Source organism: Camelus dromedarius, chromosome 2, assembly GCF_036321535.1.
Source record: "Camelus dromedarius isolate mCamDro1 chromosome 2, mCamDro1.pat, whole genome shotgun sequence".
Lineage (NCBI taxonomy): Eukaryota > Metazoa > Chordata > Mammalia > Artiodactyla > Camelidae > Camelus > Camelus dromedarius.
The window spans coordinates 10,503,581-10,521,915 of NC_087437.1; the positions used below are offsets into that span (position 1 = coordinate 10,503,581).

Here is an 18,335-nt window from a genome sequence, read left to right on the forward strand (position 1 = left end):
GAGCTCCCAGCCCAGAGTCTGGGCTCATCAGTCTTTAATAACTTCCCAGGTGAAATTGCTCAAGCTGCTCCTTCCTGGTCACTCTCTCTGCCCCAAAGTGAGAAGAGGAGGTAATCAAACTTGCTAATGACGCCTTTTTTTAGCAGGATGATACATTCTCTTAAAAACAATTTTTTTTTCATCTTTCCCCAAATTAGGAGCAAAGACGACTAATTCCATGAATGTTCTATAGGGGTGATTGTAAATTGGGGAGGGGCTACGTTTCTTTTTTTTTGTTTTGGATGGGTTTTGAGGGTGGCTTCTGTATATATATATGTTTATTGAAGTATAGTTAATTTATAATGTGTTAATTTCTGGTGTACAACATAATGCTTCAGTCATACATGAACATACATATATTTGTTTTCATATTCTTTTTCACAAGTTACTACAAGATATTGAATGTAGTTCCCTGTACTATACAGTATGAACTTGCTATTTATCTATTGTATATATATATATTTGTTACTATCTGCAAATCTCGAAGGGAGTGGGAAGGGATAAATTGGGAGTTCGAGATTTGCAGATATTGAATTGCTCTTTAAAGTAATTTTAAAGAACGTTGTACAATGATATCTATTACAGGTGTTTATGGAGTCATACTCCCAGTAATAACAATTATCGCTGTGTTAAAATTCTCTGCCTCCTTGTAAAATTTTTAACTCATTCATCAAGTGACTTCTATCAGCGTCTAAGGCTCATGTGAAGGAGAGTGATTTCAGGCTAACAGCTCATTCCCAAATAGTTTTTGGTTCAAAATTTAAAAATTGAGAGAGAGACCCTCATAATAGGAGAAACACTGTGAGGACCTGGATGTTAGGAAATTCTCTCTTTTATTGGCAACAATTTGAGGGTCCAACCCTTGCTTTATAATGATAAACAAAATGATAGGACGCCAACATTAATCACACGTTAAGTGTTGATACCCACCTGCAGGTAGGAACAGGGGATGTCAGGCAGGCACACAGCTTTATTAGACCTGCTGTAAATAAGCTTTCTTTCTCCATCTTTTTTTCTTATGGTCTCCTATAACTTTATTGATCCTGTCTACAAGTACAGTACTAAACACATTTCTATACAAAGGCTAAGGAAAAGGGTTTCTCTTTCACCATATGATCATTTTGAAGAAATGACTTAGGTATGATGCCTCTAATGTCACACTGAAAATAAAATGCTCTGTTGATTATTTTGCTTAATCCTTATTATAATTTACTTGAAAAAAATATAATTTCTGCATAATAAGCATGACATTTTCTCAGTGTCTAGATAAGAGATCTATATACTTTTTTAAACATGATTTATCATAAAAAAATCAGAGACCACTTTAAAGTAAAGGCAATTTATAAAACATCCTGCAGACTGTTTTATGAGGCCATCAGGTTAGAAATTACTAATGAACTAACTTTTTGTTCCATTTGCCAAATAGGTAAAGTGGAAAGTGTAAATATATTTATATTTGGCCAGGTAAATACAGTTTAATTGTATTCAGGGATTTTAGAAGAAAATTGCCATCTGAATTGGAAAGTATATAGGATTACCTGTAATTTGTGGATAATTAATTTTTTGCTTAATTTGCTAACATTCTATTGTTGGAATATTTGTTTTGTTTTGAAATAGTTTATGATTAAGTGTATAAATTACTACGAGGCACATAAGCCTCTAATCATTAAAAAACTGCAGTGGGCTCAGACCATTTGGCCCTGCTATAACTCAGATGTCTTATCTGTGGGAAGGAGAGACACGACGTCTTATCGCCTGCGTTTTATCTGATTTTGATTGGGAATTCAAGCTATGTTTCTTATTCTGTTGAAGACATACTGAAACCAGACAAAGGATCTCAAGGTAAAGAACAGGAAACGGGTATTGATTTCCCTTATCCACCCAGTCTCTTCATATCTTTTTGTATTGTACTATGATGGATTAGGTGGACAGGCCAGCAAATGTTTCACATTTGCTACCGATTGGATGGGCTTTGGGAAAAAGGATTTGAGGCATATGCTGGTAGAAAGAAGATCCTTAAAACCAGGTCTGGGTCAGTGTGATAAGTCGCAAAGCGTATGTTCCCTACATCAGAAGGCCCCCAACCTCCTAATCTCTCTCTTACACTCCACACACACCCCCCACTACTGAAACAGATACTGATGCTTTTCTGAATCTAAGATTTCTTTTGGTCATTTCTGTCTTTCCTTTCTCTGGAGTCAGTATGGTCATCAAGATTATGCTTTCTCATTCTCACCCCTAATCTGCTAGGTCTGCTAAGTGCAATCTATGGAGAAAATGTATCCAAACCACATGGGATAAAATGCTGATCTGATCCTCAACTAATAGAAACAGAGTCTTGGGAGGGGCCCAGGAATCTGCATTTCATCACAGGTGTCTCGTGCACCCTTGCGTTTGAAAGCCATGGCTATAGTTTGTTATAGAAGGTATAAATGCTAAATTAAATACACTGAGGGACAGCCCTTCCAAGAGCTCTTTGACATACTCGTAAAAAACATACAAGATTCAGCAGCAGTGGCACACCGGCTTTCCAGAGCTCTGAATCACCCCAGCCCCCTCCTCCCCACTCCTTTAAGGGCTTGGCCATTCTTCTTTCTCAGCAGTAAATTATTTACAACATAATTAAGCGGTCATTGTCTGAATGTTTCCGGGCCCCTCACCCTATCCCACTCCACCTTTCTATTTTTTTTTCCTGACATTCTCTTTCTCACTGCGTTTAAGTTCAACGCATTGAAAAACTAAAGACAAAATAATTATTGTAGAAATGTAACAATAGAATGAATGGCTCTCCACCAGTCATCATCAGGGGCCATTGTACAGCAAGCGTCTGGTTTAGCCTCCCTCCCTTCCCACCTCCCGTGTCACACTGGCTCCTCTTCCTCCAGCCACCCCGTGACCCAAATGATGTCAACAAAGTAGCAGGACACCCAAACTTCCTTCCGGAACACTGCATCTCAGGAATCATACCTCGAGTTTTTCTCTTCTTCTCATAAAACCTTTTCTGATCTGCCTTCCAGGGGAGCTGAACGAATGATGAGTGAATCAAGGACATTTTCTGTTTCAGTATTTTTCATCAGGCATATAGTTTTTCTTTCTAAATCAACTTTTCTGAAGTATAATTTCATAGAATAAAAGTCATCCTCCTTAAGTATACAGTGAAAAGGGTTTTGACAATGTATGCCTGTGCAAATATCTCCAAGGTCGAGATACATAATAACCATTACTCATCACCCCCGAAAGCTTCCTCCTGCCCTTTTGTAGTTAACTTTCCCCACACCTGATCTCTCAGCCCCAGGCAAACACCTATCTTCTTTTGGTCACTTTAGATTAATTTCACCTGCTCTAGAGTTCCTATAAATGGAATCATACCATGGAGACTTTTTGGGTCTGGCTTTTTCTCCACAGGATGCTTCTGAGATTGACTCATGTTATTACATGTAAGGACATACCACAGTGGTTTATCCATTCTCCTACTGAGGGACATTTGGGCTGTTTCCACTTTGGAACTATTCTGAACAAAGTTGTTATCATTACTGTGAACAATTCTTTCTTGGGCATATATTTTCATTTCTCTTGGGTAAATACCTTGGAGTGGAATTACTGTGTCGTTTAGTAAATTTGTATTTAACTTTATAAGAAACTGCCAAACAGTTGCCCAAAGTGGTTGTATATCATTGACATTCCCACCAGCAATGGATGAGAGTTCTGGTTGTTCCACATCCTTGTTAACACTTAGGATTGTCAACCGTTTTAGTTGCAGCCATTTGGATGGGTGTGTAGTGGTATCTCACTGTGGTTTTATTTTGCATTTCTGTGATGACTTATGATGAGCATGTGCTTTTGTCACGTGCTTTATATTCCCATTCATACAGTTTCCTTTTTGAAGTATCTTTTGCCCATTTGGAATAGGTTGTCTTATTACACTCTCACACAGATGCACAGTATTTCCAATACTGAACTCAAGGGATCAATTCTGACGGTAGGTATCAGACTTAGAGGTAAAAGGTGGAGTCTTCTGTACATGGGGGATGGAAGTTTACCCCATATAAGCTACAAAGTACTGGAACCTAGTATTAAACTAATCCCTGCTTTGTTTTGGCATAACACAGCGATTAGACAGATAGACTGGAAACTCACAGCCTGGGTTCATTCATACACAGGCTCTAAATGCATGACACTGGACAAGATGCTCAACTGAACTGTGGCTGAGTTTCCTCTGCTGTAAAAAGAGGCCATGCTTAGCTCATAGTGAGCTAAGTGAGACCATTAAAACAGTTGGAATAGTCCAAATACAGAGTGAGACTTTAGTAAATGTTGGCTGTTATCAGGATGAAGAATCTGAGTTTCATTCATTAAAGTGCTCACCCAACCACATTCTTTCCAGAATCCTTATCTTTACAGCATCATTTCTGTCCGCCAGTCCTCAACTCTATTTCTACAACTGTTTTCTAGGTAAGCAGTCTCTGGAGACTTACTTTCCTTTTGCCCTCAGGGGATTTGCAAAAGCACTGGTAGAGAAGGAGGTACTGTGAGGGTAAGTGTTACCCAACAGAGTTTAAATTTTATATCAGTTTATACCCATTTGTTCTTGGAAGTCTAATTCTTTTTAGAATATTTCAACAAAGACCTGAGCTAACTTAACACTTGAGAGAGGAAAGAGAAACTAGACTCATCCCAGCAGAAGGCTGGCAGTAACATTTGACAGTTAGATTATTTTATTTCAGGGCAGACAATTAGTGGCCTCCAAGACAAACAGAGGAAGTGAAACTTTAACAGCTTTTGGCTTTGAACTTCAGGAAGCCCTAAACATTCCTGAAGGCACATATTAAATGAAAAAAAAAAAAAAAAGAAAGAATTAGGATGTGTTAGACTAGTAGAATAAAAGACAAAAACCACATGATCATCACAATAGATACAGAAAAGGCATTTGAAAAAAATCCAACATTCATTCATAATAAAAACTCTGAAACTAAGAATAGAACTTCCTCAATCTGATAAAGGGCAGCTATAAAAAACCCACAGCTAACATCACACTTAGTGCTAGAATTGCTGAATGCTTTCCTTCTTAGATCATACACAAGGCAGGGATGTCTGCTTTTGCCAATTTACTTTGACCTTGCACTAAAGTTTCTGTAACTAGTGCAATAAAATTTTTTCTTTTTAAATTAGGGCCATCCAAATCAGAAAAAAGAAGTAAACTGATCTTTATTCACAGATGGCCTGATCCTCTATGAAAATCCAAAGAATACGCCCCAGTTTTACCAGAACTAACAAGATTACGAGAGCAATAAACAAAAATTAGTAGTATCTCTATATGTCAGCAACAAACAATCAGAAGTTGGAATTAAGAAAACAATCCCTTTGATGAATATATGTATGTTCATGTCTGACTGAAGCATTGTGCTGTACACTAAAAATTGACACAACATTGCAAACAGACTATACCTCAATAAAAAAATTTTTTAATAAAAGAAAAAAAGAAAACAATTTCTTCATAAGAACAGCAAAGAGAGTAAAAATATTCAGGAATAAATTTAACGGAAGAAAGGCAAGACTTGTGCCCTAAAAACCATAACACATCACTGAAAAATATTAAAGAAGGACTAAATAAATGGACAGACATTTCATGTTGATGGATTAGAAGGCTAAACACTGTACTGTTAAGATAGCTATTCTTTTCATATTGATCTCTAAATTCAGAGTAATCCCTATCAAAATCCCACTAGAGAGGCTGGAAAAGTGAGTATCCCTGTTAGCTTATTCAAGGGTACAAGGAGGATGGATGGATGACGGCCACAGTCTGTTCTCTTCTCCTTCCAGGTACTGGCTCTTACACTGTGAGGGGCTTCATGGGTGTATGGGTGTGTGTGTGTGTGTCCTTGCCCATGGGTATAACTTCCAACCTATTCCCCCAATCCCATCAGAAATTGCCCATGATGGTCATCCCTTCAACCTAGAGTGTGCACACTAGAAACAAAACTCCCTTTTAGGAGCACAGACCCAGGGCAGAGGATCAAGCAACTGCTTGGAAAAAGCTCTTTCTGAGCCACTTGGGCAGAGAATTCCACAGATCTGTTCACTAGAGGCATGGTCTGGGAGCAGAGATGTGAGATCCAGTTGGGCACATGCCCTCAGCCACACTGAGCACTCTGAAGGGAGCTGGTAAAGCAATGCTTCTCAAACTTTAATATCAAACAGATCACCAGGGATCTTGTTCAAATGTAGGTTTGGTAGGTCTGAGGTAAGGCATGATGGTCTGTCTTTCCCATGAGCCTCCATGTGATGCTCTGTTGCTGGCCTGTGGACCACACTTGGATCCCAGGCCCAATCAGAGGCCCCACTGAACTGGCTCTAAGGGCAGAACTCATTGTGGAATAGGAGTGCCAACTCTAGGAGTGAAAGGTTGTTTGGAACTATCAAGCCTTCATCACCTCCGACTGGGTGATGACTAACAGTGACCCAACGAACGGTGTTCACAGAGCTTGTTCATGAGTTCATGGTCTACTGGGCTAGTGAGATGTGCATAAATAATTGCAAGACATTGCACAACGGGCAGATCAGCGACACAGCAGAGGTGAGTAGAGGAAGTGGGTTTCACAGAGAACAAAGAGGGAAGGGGATGCGAGGCAAAGGGAATGAGATATCTGTGACAGATTGTATTTTCCCAAGAGGGCCACAGCAATATCTCTGGTCCCATAAAACCTTCTAGAAATTTCCACACCCCTAGCAAGAGGTTTAGTTCCCTTCTCTTTGAATGAGGGTAGATTTATGATGGGCTTCCACCAATACAATGTGAAGAAATGACATGATGCGACTTACGAAGTTAGATTAAAAAAGAGTAGGTTGTTTTTCAGTATGGAGACTCCTCAAAAGACTAAGAATAGACTTAACATATGACTCAGGAATCCCGCTCCTCAGCATATTATCCAGAAGGCACCCTGCTTCAAAATGACACCTGCACCCCAATGTTCATAGCAGCACTATTTACAATACCCAAGACATGGAAACAGCCTAAATGTCCATCAACAGATGACTGGATAAAGAAGATGTGGTATATTTATACACTGGAATACTATTCAGCCATAAAAACTGACAACATAATGCCATCTGCAGCAACATGGATGTTCCTGGAGAATGTCATTCTAAGTGAAGTAAGCCAGAAAGAGAAAGAAAAATACCAAATGAGATCGCTCATATGTGGAATCTAAAAACAAATAAACAAACAAACAAACAAAAAACAAAACATAAATACAAAACAGAAACGGACTCATAGACATAGAATACAAACTTGTGGTTGCCAAGGGGGTGGAGGGTGGGAAGGGACAGACTTGGATTTCAAAATGTATAACAAGATTATACTGTACAGCACAGGGAAATATATACAATATCTATGGTAGCTCACAGAGAAAAAAATGTGACAATGAATATATGTATGTTCATGTATAATTGAAAAATTGTGCTCTACACTGGAATTTGACACAACATTGTAAAATGACTATAACTGAATAAAAAATGTTTAAAAAATGAAAAATAAAAATAAAAAGAGTACGTTGTTTTTGTTTGGTTTTCTTGGGCTGCTTGCATTTGGAACCAAGCCACCATGCTGTGAGGAAGCCAAGAAGCCTGTGGGAAGTCTTGATGGGGAGGAACAGAGGTCCCCACCCAGGAGTCCTGTTGGGCAACTAGTCAACAGCCAACACCACCTTGCCAGGCATGTGACTGAACCATCGAGACAGCGGGTTTCCAGCCTTCGGTCAAGCTGCTCCCGGTGACACTGGGTGGAGCAGAGATTAGCCATCCCACCAAGCCCTGGCTTACTTTCAGACCTGCGAGCAAAAGAAATGACTGTTGTTGTTTATCAGCTTTTGGAGTGATTTGTTCCGCAGCAATAGCATTCAGGAATAATATGTAAAGATAAAGAAGTGTGAAACCACTTGGTGTTTCAAAACATGGCACAAATAAGGGCGTGTTTACATATAACTCAGTGGTTAGAAATAAAAACATAAAAATATGGGAAAGGTTGGGAACATTGAATCTGTGATGTGGAGAGGGAAAAGTTTCATCCACAAAGCATTAACAGTGTAAGTGTAATAAAGTTGCCCCGTGTGGTCAACCATGCTTGGATTAATTATTCATGGCTCTGCCAGAAAATGTTCTAGATGTAAATGTATTTATAGAACAAAGTTTCCTTGCCAGCAAAAGCAAATTCATAACGAAAAGAAAATAACAATATTCTGTGTACCCTCTGTAAATGAAGCTCAAGTTGACAATTTTCAAAAGAAATCAATTTATAGTTTTTCCTACCAAAACGGAAGTATGATAGAATTTCCAAAACAAATTAAATATTCGCCTGGATTCTTCCATGGGGGATATACCCCCCTATATTTGGGATAAAAGTACACAACTCTGTCCTGCCATCAGTCCTTTTGGTTTTCCTCCTAAATACCTATTTCTAAGAGAATCAACCAAGTGTTTCTAAAAGAGGTAAAATTTAGGGCTATTCTTGAATGCTGACAACCTTATTTTCTATAGGCCTGAGGAATGGTGGGTGCATGCTAATTGGAGGGAGAAAGATTTAGAATGTACTGGATTGATATGTCAAGATTGTCCCCTGGGCTGTGAGTTTCCTGGAAAAAAAATTCTTTCAATTCTTTGACCCTAAACTAGTGCTTAGTTAAAAGAGAAATATCCTCAGGCAGCATGGGGATTTATATTACATTTAGGAGTTTGGAATCAGAGAGTCTTGGAATGGAGATAACAGGTGATGAATGGCTTCCTTCTGCTCTCAACTAAGCCGACTCCTCCTGGAACATTGTATTCCATTCCTGACAATGCATTTTAACAGAAACATAGACAAATTAGGGTGCATTTGGAAGAGAGTGACTTAAGTAGTTGAGGAACACAAAGCCATGTCACATGAGGGACAAATGAAGAAAAGGGGGATATTTCCTTTAAATAATGAAAGCGCTTTCCTGCAGAAGAGCTGTTAGCATGACTCTGTAGCCCCAGGAGCATAACGAGAAAAGGACTGGGAAGCAATTTAAGGGTGAAGAAAGTCAAACTATGCAAAGATGGAATTGGCTATCAGGGAACGCAAGAGGTCCCACCACTGGAGGCATTCAAGCAAATTATTTTGAGAGAATTTCTACATAAGGTAGTGGTTGGATTGGACATCCTGAAAAATCCTTTCCACTACTACCAAGAGCGGTGAACTCCTTGAGAGTCCCCCATCCCATCACCTCTGGGCATTATTAGATGTGGTTCCACTTGTGCCCATAATACAGAAGTCTCTACCTCTGGATCCCTTGAGTGGTGACATTTCCTGAAGCCTCCAAAGCCTATGAAATCCCAGAGGTAATTTGCTGTCCATCACTGATGGCCCCATACAGCACTGTACCATGCCTCCCGGGGTAAGAGTTGCACCCCCGTGCCAAGCCCGCTTCCTCTGTACTGATGACTCCCTCAACACTCAACATAGCAACACCTGACTTCCTCCCTTTTCTGGTGTTACCCTGTGCAGTTGTTGTCAAGCCAGGATCCCACAATGTCAAACAGATCTTATGGGCAAATATCTGTCACTATTTTCCTCCCCTTGGACTTAAGGTCAACAGGGGCTGAGTTGGAATAATCAGAGAGCAACAGATTTTATGTCTTGCTTCAAATTGCCTTTATCCAGAGTGACGTGCTCACTGACCTCAAGCCATCTTCCGAGTCTCCAATCTCTTTTTCCTTCAGGGTCAGGGCTTCTTAGGGACACGCCTTGGCCCCTCATGTAAGTATCCCTGCCTCTTCCCAAGGGCTTGATCTACCACGCCTGCCACATGCCTGACGTTCTGAATCCCAGGTTCAGACAGATTAGACTCAAGCTGTGGCTTTTTCTTCTTCCCTTTCCCTTACATGAGTCTGTGACTGAGGAGTGAGAGCAGAGAATGAGGGAAATAAAGGTAACAGATGAAGACACGTGTCATGGAAGGGGAAGGGAAGGGGTAGATGGTGTGGCTGGCTGAATTTAAAAATTTTTTAATGAATTTGGTGAAGTTTTAAAAATTCAGTGTGATGTTTATACTACTAAATAGTAGGACTAAAAGAAGTACTCATGTAATTTAGCAGTTTCTCTGTGATTGGTCATCTTCCATAAGGTCTCACTGAGATAGGGTGGGGGAGGGATAAATTAGGAGTTTGGGTAACAGATATACATTACTATATGTAAAGCAGATAAACAACAAAGACCTACTACTGTATAGCACAGGGAACTATATTCAATTTCTTGTAGCAACATATAATGGAAAAGAATCTGAAAAGAAAAAAAAAAGTATGTATATGTAAAATTGAATTGCTTTGCTGTGTACCTGAAACTAACCTTGTAAATCAACTACATTTCAATAAAAATTAAAATTAAAGAAAAATTTTAAAACCTGAATGTAATGTGGAAAAAAAAAGATTTCACTGATGAAAATTTAGTCTATATATCAGAGAAAAAAAAAGTATCCAGCAGCTTGCTAATGGTATTTGCAAAACAATTTTTATTACTCATTCAATGCTAATTATAAATTTTGAGAGTCAACTTAAGAATAAATTGCATATACACTTTCTAAAGATATTTACACACGTACCATGTGTATCAGTTCGTATCCTCTAACTCGTAGATTAAGAAGCAGTGTGCAGGGGAGGGTATAGCTCAGCGGTATGGTGGATGTTTAGCACTCACGAGCTCCCGGGTTCAGCCCCCAGTACCTCCATTAAAAATGAATAAATAAATAAATCTAATTATCTCCTCCCCTGAAAAAAAGAAAGCAGCAGAGTGTTGTCATTACTATATATAGAACAGATTAAAAAAACAAGGACCTACTGTATAGCACAAGGAACTATATTCAATTTCCTATAATAAGCTATAATGGAAAAAAATCTGAAAAAAAAGTATGTATATGTATATGTATAACTGAATCACTTTGCTGTACACCTGAAACTAACATTGTAAATCAACTACACTTCAATAAAACATGAAATTAAAAAATAGATTCCAAGAAAAAACAAACAAAAAGAGAAACTAACACAATATTGTAAATCAACAATACTTCAATTTAAAAGAAGAAAAAAAGAAGCAGTGTGCTGTGAGCATCCTTGGAAGGGCTATGCTGAGGATAGATGGAGAGGGTGGATGTCCGCCCTCACTGTGGACAAGCAGAGAGAAAACTGTTTAGTTCTTCCATCGAAACTTTCCCACAGGTGCATAACTCCTTATGTAGTTTGGGAACATGTCAGGGGGAAAAAAGCAGACTCTGAATTCTTACATATTCTTCAGCGCATCCTTCAGTGGGCCCATTTCTCATACCTTTAAAAGAGTGAGAAATGATAGGAATTAACTAGAAAGCTACTACCCTACTCACTGTGACTAAACCACCAGAGAGCTCAGACATTTGTTTTGATTCTTTGAGGCCAGTCTCATGGAAGTTGAGCACAGCATGGGATGGGACACATCAGCTGTTAAGCAAATGCAAATGGAAGAATTAGGGGCCGGATATCAGCTGTGATTGAAAGCACAAGTTCATAACTTAGGTGGAGGTGGTGAGTAGTAGCACGAGTGCAGGAGGTCATCCAGGTGGGCAAGTCCAAGGTGGATGGACAGACAGAAGTGTAGCGCCAAGCTATGTCCACGCATGTGCAGTTCTGATGACAGAGACGCAGGAGGAGCTTGTGACCATGGAGATGCGTGGCTTGGACCCCTCTTCAAGCAAGAACTCACCCATCTGATGCAGGGAGTGCAGTTAGCTGAGAGCTTCCGGCTGTAAGTGCCTTCAGAACCCACCTTACCTTTTGAACCGAGGACATGCTCCCTGGGCAATTTCAGCAAAGGACTAAGCGCGATGGAAGCACTAGGATCTGGGGTTTTCCCTGCCTCCTTCTGCTTTCTTTTCCCTTTTTCTTTCTTAGATAAATAAATAAATCTGTGGCGCCTTTAACTTCATCTTGTCTATGTCCTGGAAGGTGCAACTCATATGCCACCGTTCTAGAACACAACTTGAATGGGGCCAGGCCAGTAAGATAAATCTCCATTCACAAAAATTGTGCCCTCCTGTGAATATGTGAATATATGGAAAACCATTGAATTATACATTTTAAATGGGTGAATTACATACTCGGTGAATTATATCCTTTTTTCTTTTTCAGTTTTATCACATAGAACTGTTACAATTTGACTGCACATACACGTTATATTGCATGTAGATACATATATACAATTTACCGCACATATTTTTTTAATTTTACATATATGTACTGATCATTGTTTCTAAGAATGGATTAGAGTTTTAGTTTTTTAAACTTACATAGTTATAAAAAGAATAAAGCCAACCACAAAATAAGAATCAACAGAATGTGGTAATCCAATCATAAAGGACAGATGTGCTTGCACATATTCGAGAAATCGATCATCTAAGTTATAAATAGTAAGTAGTTCATTTGTGTCCTTATTTTTAAATCTTATTTCTTTTTTAGATTCCACATATAAGTCATATTCTATGGCATTTTTCTTTCTCTTTCTGGCTCACTTCACTTAGAATGACGATCTCCAGGCCCATTCATGTTGCTGCAAATGGCATTATTTTATTCTTTTTTATGGCTGAGTAGTGTTCCATTGTACATATGTACCACATGTAAATTACATCTTGATAAAGCTGTTATTAAAACATTGTGCACTTACAAGCATAGAAGGGAGTGCAAAGATGACTGTAGAAGAGAAAAAGCAATAAGCTAAAGACAGCAAATAGTAGCTTTTTCATTTTGGCCACATATAAGGAGATTCAGTAATTTTTCTTAATGGAATCTCCAGAGAGGGCCAGAGGGTTCATAAAACTCAGGTAAATATTCATTAATACAGTTTCTGAATTTATAACAAATAGTAAAGAGCTTATATGTTCTCTGAAATTGTTGTTGAAGTGAAAGTCATAGCAGAATATTTATACCTACCTCCCCAAATTCCGTAATTTGAAGAAAGGCAGTTGAAAAGCAGGTATATTCACTAATGTGACTGTCTCTATGGGATGCCTACTCTTTATCCTAAAGTGTAGACACACAGATACTTAAGCATGGTCTCTGCCCTTGGAGAGCTCACAGCAAAGGAGGGGCTTTTAAATAGTAAAGGATGCAGAGAGGCAAGAGGCGGTGACTACCTGGGAGGCTATTTGCAAGAAAAAGTAGCAAACTCAAGTAAGATAATAGCACCCAGGTTGCAGAGTGACATGACCTCCCACCTACCAAACCACTAGGAAGGCTCCCTCTCCTATGACACCTGTTTTGTTTCAACCTCTCTTTAAATTGCTTACGTATACTAGCTTGTTTAATCTTGTCCTTTATACTGTGTAAGTATTAGTCATTAAAATCAGCCCCATTGGTAGACAAGGAATCTGAGTCAGTAAGAAGTTAAGAAGCTTGCCCATGATCACAGTAAGGAAGTAGAACCAGGATCGTGAGTCCAGACAGCCCAGCTCCAAAACATCTCTGTCCTGCAAGAAAGGTGCAGATCAAGGCAAGGGTTTCCCTCCTTCTGTCTTTGTTTCCTTCTGAGCTTTCCTTAAGTTTAAAATATCTTTATTTATTGCACCCATAACAATATGATAACCACAACAAAGAAATCGTGTCTATAATCTCATTGCTTAGCACATCTCTGACTCTTAGGTGTCACCATTCGCTCCTTTGTTCTGACAGTCTTTCTCCGAGCTGAGCTGAGTCTTCCTTTCTTACTCTTGTGAGGTTGAAAGAAAGCCACTCTGAACTGCTTTTCTTTTTTTTCCATTCCTGGCCTATGCTCTCTCTTGAGACTCTTTATCCATATCTCAGCACCTACTTAAGCCCCTCCGTGTGTCTGGGATGTCAGATGCAACAGCTCATTTCAGGAGTGAGGGAGACTCCTCGCAGGCAGGAACTACTGCAGTTGTAGCATTCTTGGTACACGGAGGACTCGAGGAGGGAACGTCATCATTAGAGAGCAGGGAGCATGTGTGTTCACTACCTATTGCTGCACAACAAATTACCCTCAAAAATTAGTGGCTGAAAAACATTGATTATCTCAAGGATCAAAAGTGGTTTCACTGGGTGTTTCTGGTTCAGGGTTTTTCATGTACTGCAGATGTCGAGCAGCGTGGCATCATCTGAAGGCTCGGCTAAAGTTAGAAGGATCTGCCTCCGAGCTCACTCGTCGGTGGACTTCAGGATGAGGCCTCAGTTCCTAGCCACGTGGGCCTCTCTCTAGGGCCACTCACAATGTGGCAGCTGGCTTCCCCCAAAATGAGCGATGAGAGAGAAAAAGAGAGAGAGAGAATGAACCAAGATGGAAGGCCTAACAATTTTTATAATCTCAGAAGTGACGAACTATCACATCTCAGCATTACATCAACTAATCCTGGTATGATGTGGGAGGTGACTACACAAGGGTGTGGATACCAGAGGGGACAGGGATTTGGGGGCCATCTTTGAGACTGACTATCATACTTGGGCAGGGGTAAGACATGGGAGGAACAGCCAGACTTCTCTGTTTGCATCTTCATTTATGTGAATGGTGCTGTCTGACATTTTGCAGTGTGCAACATATACAGTTGTACATAGTGGCCCATTTGGCAGTGCCCAAGTGAGAAACTCAGGGAATGGGTCCTCAGCACTCTTCCATTCCCTGTTAAGAATTCAGTCACACATTCATTTGTGCAACAAACATTTGCTCAGCAGCCAGCCGGTGCCTGCCTCTGTATCAGTGCTGTACTATGTAGTGGGGTCTTAGGGTCTCAGCTTTAATGGGGCTTCAGTTTTCCCATACCAGTGTCGTCCTTAAATATCTAAGACATTCAGAATGATCCTTTCAAGCCAGGCTGTAAGCAGAAGGTTATTGTCTTTCACCTGTTCTCTCAGGGTCCTAATCTTTGGTAAACTGAAACTAATAATATTTCCTCCAGGGGGTACAATCCAAATATTTAACCACCTCTGGCCACTGGGAGCCCCACAAGAATGGAAGCAGCCTAAACAAGAGCAGATCTACCAGAATGATGTGTTTTGTAGAAATCCAGCCCAGGTACCCCCAGGGAGGTCTTTTCTGCCACACTTCTTGTCAAACTGGAGAACTAATTGTGAATCTACCTACTCACAAAGTTGGCAGTAACAAAACTTCCAAGAAATCTACAAAAACATTCCCACCTGCTGGATGGAGGGGGTAAAGTGTAGGCTCTCTATTAAAGCCCAGAAATAAGAAGTGTAGGGAAGGAGGGAGGGAGGGAAGCTCACAATGACATGTTGACGGACCAGAGCAGGAAACAGAAGGAAGGTGAGCTGTTTGTTTTGGAGACCAAGTTTAAATCTCAGGGGAGAGGAACTGAGAAAATCAAGTAAATCTATGCTTGTAACACTGGACTCATGCTGAAGTGTTCTGAAGTTCACAGACTGTAGAGCCGAACTGCTGATTCCAAATCCCAGGTCTGCTGTGTGACTGCAAACAAGTGATTTCACGTCTCTGCCCTTCAATGTTCTCATCTGTACAGTGGGGTTGACTGAATGAAACCAACCTTATGGGGTGTTTGTAAGCTAGTATATGTAAAGGGCTAGAATGTTGCCTGTTACCAGTTAAGAATACACTAAGGCTAAGTGCTAATATTATTATTGAAGAAATTAGAATAATGTCTATCACGCTAGCAACTGAAAGAGGTCAATTTCATTCACGCAACCGGTATTTACTGAATATAAATAGCAATGAACTGCAGCCAGTGAAATATCTGTTCCCAAAGTGCTTAAATTTGGAGAGAGGGAAGGAAGAGCAGAGGAGAAGGGGAAGACGAAAATAGACAAGTTAAAAAAATTATTTCCGATTTATTACGATGATCAAGAAGAAAATTAAAGCAGAGAAGGGAGAAAAGGAGGTGCTGGGGGAGGGAAGAATGTTACAGACACAGGAAACTCTAAGTCAGGTATCTTAAGTTTGAAAAATGTTTGGTGTATTCCATATCAGCAAGGAGGCTAGTGTGGCTGGAGGGAGAAAAAGGTGGGGTGAAGGTGTATAACGTGAGGTCAGAGGGGACCTTGCTGGGGGTGGCAGGTAGATCATGTAGCGACACGTAGCCACCGTAAGGTCTTTGGCTATTGGCCTACAGCAGGAAGCCACTGGAGGTTTTGAAAAGAGGAGAGACATAATCTAATGCATGTTTTAAAGGATCACTCAGACTGTTGTGTGTGGGATGATGGGTGGAGTGTGCAGGGAAGTGGAGCTGGAAGTAGAAAGATAGGGTAAAAGGCTATTATTGAGAGATGCTGGTGGCTTGGACCAGAGTATTAGCTGTGGGGAGGGAGGAGGGAAGTAGGGGATCCTTTCAGGATAGCTTGCTGATGAATTGGAGATAAGGTGTAACATAGAGAGAAGAGTCAAGGATGGAAAAGCTCTGTGAGGGCAGGCAGTTTTTCTCTTTTATCCAATGTCATATCCCAGCCACCTAGACAGTGCCTGGTAGTCAATAAACATTCCTTGCATCAATGAAAAGGATAGCTTTGATTTGTATTATGATGCCCTTCTTAAATTCAGTAAGTAGTATATATAGCAGTTAAAACAGCTACAGGTAAGTGAAGTCCTGTATAGCAAGGACAGTTTCAGCATTTAAGCAGTGAAACCTCTTCTGACCCTTTCATAAAGGGTTGCCATTTGGAAGTTGCCATTGCTGCATCTCTGCTCCCCCAGTTGCCCATGACCAGGACTGAAAAAGGCAACTTGGATACTTTCTGTAATAGCAAAGTACTTTACAATAAACTATTCATTGTAAACAAACAGAAATCGACAGGATGTACACCTAAGAGTATATAAAAGAGTAGTTTATTTGGAGAAGAGCATGGAGACCCAGGAAATGGAGATTCTGTCATTCATCCTCACCAAACAGTTGCAAAACATATTGACAATCAATAAAGTGAGAATATTAATGTACAAGTATCTCATAAGGTGAGATAAATTATGTACATATTTAAGGCAGTGTATGAAATGCTTTATTTTGGTCATATTCTAAATAATAAAAAATTATGCATTTTATGTCATCTTTTCCTAATATTATATTGCACCATGTGAGAGAGATAGGTGGCTTTATAATAGATGGTAATTCCAGGATACGGTCATTTCTAATCCTCCAATACACATTTTAGAGTTTAAGGGTAACAGGGCCTGTTAATGTCCTTGAGTTGATAATAAGAACACACCCACGTTTTGCTCCATGGTGATTCACGGAGGCTTCAAGTTCAGGGATGTTATAAAGTAATAGCCAAAGCTTGAAGAAGGCATTTGATAAAAGGATGTTCAAGTCTAGACATACCTACTTGCTCCTGTCCTCTGGGGTCTTGAGGCTGCTTGAGCTGATCTGGATCCTGTGGGGCTGTGTTCGCCCCTGCTGGGTCACGTTTAGGAGCTGCAACAGCAATCAGTTGATCAGAGGGGCTGGGGTGGGGACGGGGAAAATTCTGTGGAGGCAGAGTTTGCATAGCAGGCATGGTATTTGGGGTGAAGATTATAGGGGAGCCTAATGTTCCCTCGGGTCACCCGGAGCACTGTTGTCCTCACCCCTTTAGCTGGACATCACTGCAGCTTCCCACTCTCTCCCAGACAGCCTCTGCCCCTACCTCCACTCTCTCCTCAGTATCCCAGGGTTGAATGACCTTAAGTCTTGGCTCGCGGGGTACATTCTGGGCCTGGGCGCGCCCAAAGGCAGAAGGACCTTCGTGCTGCAATGTCGGATGAGGAGTGTAGCCTGGGCGAACTTTCCAGGCCACCGCGAAGTTTTCCCATCCTGGGTGCATGTGGACACCACGCGTCCGAGTTTTGCTTCGTGAGTCAATAGGGTCAGTCCTGTAGCCATTTGGAGAAAGCTTCGAGGCCAGTATGAAGCCAGGGCTGCAGTGGCCGGGGGTGAAACGCCGCCCCCGCTCAGTCTTCGGGCAACTCCCACCCCCAGCCAGCGTTTCCCTTTAACGCGCGTGCCCGTCAAGGTCCCCGCGTCCCCTCCCTCCAGCCGGCCCGGCAGCCTCCGTTTCCCTCCCCTCTCCCGGTCCCGACCGCTCCTTCTCCGTGGGACGCCCCTCGCCCGCCCCCGGCCCTGCCCGCTCGCGGGACTCGGTTGTCACTTTACTTTTCCGCGCCGCCTCCCCGCCCCCTCGCCCAGCGGCGGGGCACCCGCCGTGCGCGCGCCCGCCCCCGCCCCCTCGCGGCCGCGCGCCCGAGGAGGAGGGGCGGAGCGGGGAGGCGCGGCGCGGCGCGGCGGGCCGACGTGGGGCTCGCGCTCTCGCGGTCT

The 18,335-nt window shown here is 41.2% G+C and overlaps 1 long non-coding RNA gene across 1 annotated transcript; it reads right to left on the bottom strand.

Moving 5' to 3' along the window:
* Positions 1-12,933: 12,933 nt before the first annotated feature.
* LOC135322395 (uncharacterized) lies at positions 12,934-18,188 on the bottom strand. Its single transcript, XR_010382938.1, has 3 exons — positions 17,668-18,188; positions 17,364-17,456; positions 12,934-14,307 (listed from the first exon to the last, which is right to left on the bottom strand). It is a non-coding gene; the product is annotated as an uncharacterized LOC135322395 (long non-coding RNA).
* Between the last annotated feature and the right edge of the window lie 147 nt (positions 18,189-18,335).